This window comes from Arachis hypogaea, chromosome 4, assembly GCF_003086295.3.
Source record: "Arachis hypogaea cultivar Tifrunner chromosome 4, arahy.Tifrunner.gnm2.J5K5, whole genome shotgun sequence".
Classification (NCBI taxonomy): Eukaryota; Viridiplantae; Streptophyta; class Magnoliopsida; order Fabales; family Fabaceae; genus Arachis; species Arachis hypogaea.
The window spans coordinates 25,585,336-25,593,304 of record NC_092039.1 but is presented as its reverse complement, the minus strand read 5'-3'; the positions used below and the strand labels follow the sequence as shown (position 1 = coordinate 25,593,304).

The 7,969-nt window shown below is 36.5% G+C and overlaps 1 non-coding gene across 1 annotated transcript; it reads right to left on the bottom strand.

Moving 5' to 3' along the window:
- Positions 1-4,001: 4,001 nt before the first annotated feature.
- Positions 4,002-4,105, bottom strand: LOC112799521 (small nucleolar RNA R71). Its single transcript, XR_003201097.1, has one exon. It is a non-coding gene; the product is annotated as a small nucleolar RNA R71 (small nucleolar RNA).
- Positions 4,106-7,969: the final 3,864 nt, after the last annotated feature.

The window sequence follows — 7,969 nt, the reverse complement described above, 5'->3', positions numbered from 1 at the left end:
TTCACGCGCGCAAGGTTCCTCCTATGACAAGCTGTGTGTTGGTGGATCACCATTGTCAATGGCTACCATCCGTCCTCTCAGTGAAAATGGTCCAAATGCGCTGTCACCGCACAGCTAATCATCTGTCGGTTCTCGATCATGTCGGAATATGATCCATTGATCCTTTTGCATCTGTCACTATGCCAGTTTACGTCATTTATCTTCGCGCAAAGTATAGACTATTATATATTGCTGGAAAGCCCTGGATTTCTACTTTCCAACCCAATTAAAAGCGCGCCAATTGGACTCCTATAGCTCCAAAAAATCGATTCCGAGTACAGGGAGGTCAGAATCCAACAGCATCAGCAGTCCTTTTTCAGCCTGAATCAGATTTTTGCTCAGCTCCCTCATTTTCAGCCAGAAAATAACTGAAATCACAGAAAAACACACAAACTCATAGTAAAGTCCAAAAATATGAATTTTGCCTAAAAACTAATAAAAATATACAAAAAACTAACTAAAACATACTAAAATCTATATGAAATTACCCCCAAAAAACGTATAAAATATCCGATCATCAGAGAGGAGCCCTGCTGAGTTTTACGAATTAATAAAAGTACTACTATTCTTTTTCAATTCATGTTTGATTCTCTATTCTAAGATGTATCTTCGTTCTTCATCAATATGAATGCGTTGAACAGGCATAAGGTTATCACATTCTTCATGGGTTCAGAGTGAGTCTTTCATTGGACAATGATGAACCACCAGCTTGATTATACATCTCTTAGACGGCTAGTCCACGGCTTCGTTGGGGACTTCTCGAGACACCAGTTCAGCCGAAGTACGGGGAGATTAAAGTCTCTGTGGTAGTGGCTAGAACCAAAGGCGCAACATCCTCTGATCCGGAAGATTCAACCTTCTCTGTGCATTTTGAGTAGGATCACCAAGGAGAATGAACTGTAGGAACTTCACCCTCAATCAAAATGGATCCGCACTCACCCTGGGGTTCAGATGTGGAGGAGTATTGGCGGCTGCTCAAACCAGCATCAATCACATATAGCCTGCCATAGAAAAAATCATTCGCAGTTGAAGAAGAGAGTAAGACCAGAGTTAATCCAGAAGGACAAAGCATCTCCAAGCCTTAACCATCTTCTTATCAGTGCAAACAGGTCAACTTAATTTAGACCTCGTTATTTTCCTTTATGCATTTTAACAATCAAACCTCCTACCTTTCTATCCGCCTGACTAAGATCTACACGATAACCATATCTTGCTTCAAACCACAATCCTCGTGGGATCGACCCTGACTTGCTCAGGTATTACTTGGATGACCCAGTGCACTTGCTGGTCTAGTTGTATGAAGTGTGGGAATTTGTGCACCAAGTTTTTGACGCCGTTGCCGGGGATTGTTCGAGTTTGGACAACTGTCGAATTATCGTGTTCCTTAGATTAGGTGTTGTCTTTAATTTTGTTTGAGTCCTTTTATTTTTTTCTTCTTCTTTTTTTCAAAAAACATTAAAAAAAGTTCAAAAATTTGTTTAATCTTTGTTCTTGGTTTGAGTCTTTTGTTTGTGTTGTTGAAATTTTTGAATTCTTTGAGTCTTTCTTTCTAAAAATTTTCAAATTTAGTTTCTTTTGTTTAATCTTGTGTCAATCTTTAAGTTTGGTGTCTTCTTGTGTCTTTTCTTTAAATTTTCAAAAATTGTGTGTTTGGTTTTCAAAATTTTAAGTTTGGTGTCTTTTTGCATGTTCTTGTTTTCTTTGAATTCTTTGAATTTTGTTCTTGGTGTTCTTCTTGATCTTCAAAGCGTTCTTGTTTTTCTTTTTGTTTTGATCTTAAAATTGTTATGTTGGGTGTCTTTTTGTGTTTTTTCCTTCTAATTTCACATAGTAGGTGTTTTAGATCTAAAAGTTTTAAGTTTGGTGCCTTTTTGTTGTTTTTCTCTTTCTTCATTAAATTCAAAAATTAAAAAAAATATTTTTTATATCTTTATTTCAATTAAATTTGAAAATTACAATAAAAATTCAGATTTTAATTTTAAATCATTATCTTATCTTAATTTCAAATTTCAAAATTCAAATCTTTTCAAAATAAAATCTTTTAAGAAAATCATATCTTTTTCAAAATCTTATCTTAGCTTAATTCAAATTCAATTTTAAAAGTTCAAATTTTAAAATTCAAATTTCAAATTTTAAATTTTAAATTTCAAAATGTAAATTTCAAATTTTAAAATCAAATCTTTTCCAAAATCAAATTTCAAATCTTCTTCAAATATTTTCAAATTCTTATCTTATCTTCTCTTTTCTAACTTCAAAATTTAAAAGCAAATCTTTTTCAAATCTTTTGTTTATTAGAGTCCATGCATTACAAATTTCTAAGTTTGGTATCTTGCATGTTTTCTTTGCATCAAAAAATTTTTCAAAAATATGTTCTTGATGTTCATCATGATCTTCAAAGTGTTCTTGGTGTTCATCTTGACATTCATAGTGTTCTTGCATGCATCATGTGTTTTGATCCAAAATTTTCATGTTTTGGGTCATGTTTGTGTTTTTCTCTCTCATAATTAAAAATTCAAAAATCAAAAAATATCTTTTCCTTATTTTTCTCCAAATTTTCGAAAATTTGTGTTGACTTAGTCAAAAATTTTCAAAATTAGTTGTTTCTTACAAGTCAAGTCAAATTTTCAATTTTAAAAATCTTATCTTTTCAAAATCTTTTTCAAAAATCATATCTTTTTTCATTTTTTCTATTTTTTCGAAAATTTCAAAAATATTTTTCAAAATATTTTTAAAAATCTTTTTCTTATCTTTATATCATATTTTCGAAAATTCACTAATAATTAATGTGATTGATTCAAAAATTTGAAGTTTGTTACTTTCTTGTTAAGAAAGGTTCAATCTTTAAGTCCTAGAATCTTATCTTGAAGTTTCTTGTTAGTGAAGTAAGTAATTTTAAATTTAAAAATTAAATCTTTTTATCTTTTATGATATCTTTTTCAAAAATTTTATCTTTTTCAAAATTTGATTTCAAAATATCTTATCTAACTTCTTATCTTCTTATCTTTTACAAATTTGATTTTAATATCTTTTTCAATCAACTAACTAACTTTTTGTTTGTTTCCTATCTTTTTCAAAACCAACTAACTACTCTTCCCTCTCTAATTTTCGAAAGTACTTCTCACTTTTTCAAAAATTCTTTTTGTTTTAAATTTTAATTCTAATCTTATCTTATCTCTGATTTTCGAAAATCACTAACCACTTTTTCAAAATTATTTTCGAAATTCTCCATCTCTTTTCTTATTCTATTTAATTATTTATTTACTAACACCTTTCTTCACCTCTCTTCATCTAAAGATCCGAACCCAATCTATCCCTTGAGTTTGGATTCTTCTTCACTCTTCTCCCCTTTCTTCTTCTACTAACATAAAGGAATCTCTATACTGTGACATAGAGGATTCCTCTTCTTCTCTTGTTTTCTTCTTTTTCATATGAGCAGGAACAAGAAAAAAGGCACTCTTGTTGAAATTGATCCAGAACCTGAAAGGACTCTGAAGAGAAAATTAAGAGAAGCTAAGTTACAACAATCTAAAGGTAACCTTTCAGAAATTTTCGAACAAGAGAAGGAGATGGCAGCCGAAAATAATAATAATGCAAGGAGAATGCTTGGTGACTTCACAAAGCCAACATCCAAATTTGATGGAAGAAGCATCTCCATTCCTGCCATTGGAGCCAACAACTTTGAGCTGAAACCTCAGCTAGTTGCCTTAATGCAACAAAACTGCAAGTTTTATGGACTTCCATCTGAAGATCCTTACCAGTTTTTAACTGAGTTCTTGTAGATCTGTGAGACTGTAAAGATGAATGGAGTTGATCCTGAAGTCTACAGACTCATGCTTTTCCCTTTTGCTGTAAGAGACAGAGCTAGAATATGGTTGGATTCACAACCCAAGGATAGCCTGGACTCCTGGGATAAGCTGGTCACTGCCTTCTTGGATAAATTCTTTCCTCCTCAAAAGCTGAGCAAGCTGAGAGTGGATGTTCAAACCTTCAAACAAAAAGATGGTGAATCCCTCTATGAAGCATGGGAAAGATACAAGCAGCTGACCAAAAGATGTCCATCTGACATGTTTTCAGAATGGACCATATTAGATATATTCTATTATGGTCTATCTGAATTTTCGAAAATCTCATTGGACCATTCTGCAGGTGGATCAATTCACCTAAAGAAAACATCTGCAGAAGCTCAAGAACTCATTGACATGGTTGCAAATAACCAATTCATGTATACTTCTGAGAGGAATTCCGTGAATAATGGGATGCCTCAGAGGAAAGGAGTTCTTGAAATTGATGCTCTGAATGCCATATTGGCTCAGAACAAAGTGTTGACTCAGCAAGTCAACATGATCTCTCAAAGTCTGAATGGATGGCAGAATGCATCCAACAGTACTAAAGAGGCAGCTTCTGAAGAAGCTTATGATCCTGAGAACCCTGCCATGGCAGAGGTCAATTACATGGATGAACCTTATGGAAACACCTATAACTCATCATGGAGAAATCATCCAAATTTCTCGTGGAAGGATCAACCAAAGCCTCAACAAGGCTTTAACAATGGTGGACGCAATAGGCTGAGCAATAGCAAGCCATATCCATAATCTTCTCAGCAACAGACAGAGAATTCTAAACAAAACACTTCTAATTTAGCCAATCTAGTCTCTGATCTGTCAAAGGCCACTTTCAGTTTCATGAATGAAACAAGATCCTCCATCAGAAATCTGGAGGCACAAGTGGGCCAGCTGAGTAAGAAAGTCATTGAAACTCCTCCCAGTATTCTCCCAAGCAATACAGAAGAGAATCCAAAAGGAGAGTGCAAGGCCATTGATATAATCAATATGGCCGAATGCACAAGGGAGGAGGAGGATGAAAATCCAAGTGAGGAAGACCTCCTGGGACGTCCCTCAAGCAAGAAGGAATTTCCTATTAAGGATCCAAAGGAATCTGAGGCTCATACAGAGACCATTGAGATTCCATTAAATCTCCTTCTGCCATTCATGAGCTCTGAAGACTATTCTTCCTCTGAAGAGGATGAAGATGTGATTGGAGAGCAAGTTGCTCAATATTTAGGAGCTATCATGAAGCTGAATGCTAAGTTGTTTGGTAATGAGACTTGGGAAAGTGAACCTCCCTTGCTCATTAATGAACTAGATACCTGGATTCAGCAAACTCTACCTCAAAAGAAACAAGATCCTGGCAAGTTCTTAATACCTTGTACCATAGGCACTATGACCTTTGAAAAGGCTCTATGTGATCTGGGGTCAGGGATAAATCTTATGCCACTCTCTGTAATGAAGAAGCTGGGGATCATTGAGGCACAACCTGCCTTGTTCTCATTACAATTGGCAGACAAGTCATTGAGACAAGCTTATGGAATAGTAGAGGACGTGCTAGTAAAGGTTAAAGGCCTTTACATCCCTGCTGATTTCATAATCTTAGACACTAGGAAGGAAGAGGATGAATGCATCATCCTTTGAAGACCTTTCCTAGCCACAGTAGGAGCTGTGATAGATGTCAACAGAGGTGAATTAGTCCTTCAATTGAATGGGGACTACCTTGTGTTTAAGGCACATGGCCATCCCTCTGTGACAAAAGAGAGTAAGCATGAAGAGCTTCTCTCAGTTCAGAGTCAAGAAGAGCCCCCACAGTCAAACTCTAAGTTTGGTGTTGTGAGGCCACAACCAAACTCTAAGTTTGGTGTTAAGATCCCATATCCAAACTCTAAGTTTGGTGTTGGGACTATACAACATTGACCTGATCACCTTGTGGCTCCATGAGAGCCACTGTCAAGCTATTGACATTAAAGAAGCGCTTATTGGGAGGCAACCCAATTTTATCTAATTTTTATTTTATATTATTCTATTTTTATTTTGTGTTTTATTAGGTACATGATCATGAGGAGTCACGAAAAAAAATAGAAAAATTAAAAACAGAATCAAAAACAGCAGAAGAAAAATCACACCCTGGAGGAAGCACAGGCTGGCGTTCAACGCCAGTAAGGTGCATCTGGCTGGCGTTCAACGCCAGAACAGAGCATGAATTTGGCGCTGAACACCAGAAACAAGCAACATTCTGGCGTTTGAACGCCAGGAATGTGCCTAGAGGAAAAGCTGGCGCTGAACGCCAGTAACAAGCATGAAACTGGCGTTCAACGCCCAGAACATGCTTCACATGGGTGTTGAACGCCCAGAACGTGCATCACCTCGGCGTTTAAATGCCAGAATGGTGTGCAAAGGCATTTTACATGCCTATTTGGTGTAGGGATGGAATTCCTTGACACCTCAGGATCTGTGGACCCCACATGATCACCTCAGGATCTGTGGACCCCACAGGATCACCTCAGGATCTGTGGACCCCACAGGATCACCTCAGGATCTGTGGACCCCACAGGATCCCCACCTACTATATTCCCACCTTACCTCCTAATCCTATTTTGCTCTTCCCCATGTCACACTTCCCAAAAACCCTTCACCAATCACCTCAATCTCTCTTCCCAATCACCTATTCACCACTCACATCCATCCACTCTTCCCAATAAACCCCACCTACCTTCAAAATTCAAAAACATTTCCCACCCAATCCCACCCTATATGGCCGAACCTACACTTCCCCTTCTCCTCTATATTCTCTTCTTCTTCTTCCCTTTTTCTTCCATTGCTCGAGGACGAGCAATATTTTAAGTTTAGTGTGGTCAAAGCATAATCTTTTTTTTGTTTTCCATTACCATCAATGGCACATAAGGCCGGAGAATCCTCTAGAAAAGGAAAAGGGAAGACAAAAGCTTCCACCTCTGAGTCATGGGAGATGGAAAGACTCATGTAAAGGGTTTATAGCTCAGTGGTAGAACATTTGACTGCAAATCAAGAGATCCCTGAGATACCTCAGGGGATAAATGGTCCTCCACACAACTATTGGGAGCAACTAAGGATAGGAGCACCAAAATCACTATGGATCATGCAATAGAAGCAAGGAAAAGACATAGAGGAGCTCAAAAAGCACCATTGGTCCTATAAGAAGGCGCCACCCTCACTAAGGTGGACTCATTCCTTGTTCTTAAATTTTTCTTCTGCTTTTCATTTTTTTTATGTTATATGTTTATCTATACTTGTGTCTTTATTACATGATCATTAGTATTTAGTAACTATGTCTTAAGGCTATGAATAATTCTATGAATCCTTCACCTCTCTTAAATGAAAAATGTTTTTAATTCAAAAGAACAAGAAGTACATGAATCTCGAATTTATCCTTGAATTTAGTTTAATTATATTGATGTGGTGACAATACTTTTTGTTTTCTGAATGAATGCTTGAACAGTGCATCTTTTTTATCTTGTTGTTTATGAATGTTAAAACTGTTGGCTCTTGAAAGAATGATGAACAAAGAGAAATGTTATTGATAATCTGAAAAATCATGAAATTGATTCTTGAAGCAAGAAAAAGCAGTGAAAAAGAAAAGCTTGCGAAAAAAAAAAGAAAAAAAAATTGGCGAAAAAAATAGAAAGAAAAAGAAAAAGCAAGCAGAAAAAGCCAATAGCCCTTAAAACCAAAAGGCAAGGGTAAAAAGGATCCAAGGCTTTGAGCATCAATGGATAGGAGGGCCCAAGGAAATAAAATCCAGGCCTAAGCGGCTAAATCAAGCTGTCCCTAACCATGTGCTTGTGTCATGAAGGTCCAAGTGAAAAGCTTGAGACTGAGTGGTTAAAGTCGTGATCCAAAGCAAAAAGAGTGTGCTTAAGAGCTCTGGACACCTCTAACTGGGGACTCTAGCAAAGCTGAGTCACAATCTGAAAAGGTTCACCCAGTCATGTGTCTGTGGCATTTATGTATCTGGTGGTAATAGTGGAAAACAAAGTGCTTAGGGCCACGGCCAAGACTCATAAAAGTAGTTGTGTTCAAGAATCAACATACTTAACTAGGAAAGTCAATAACACTATCCGAAA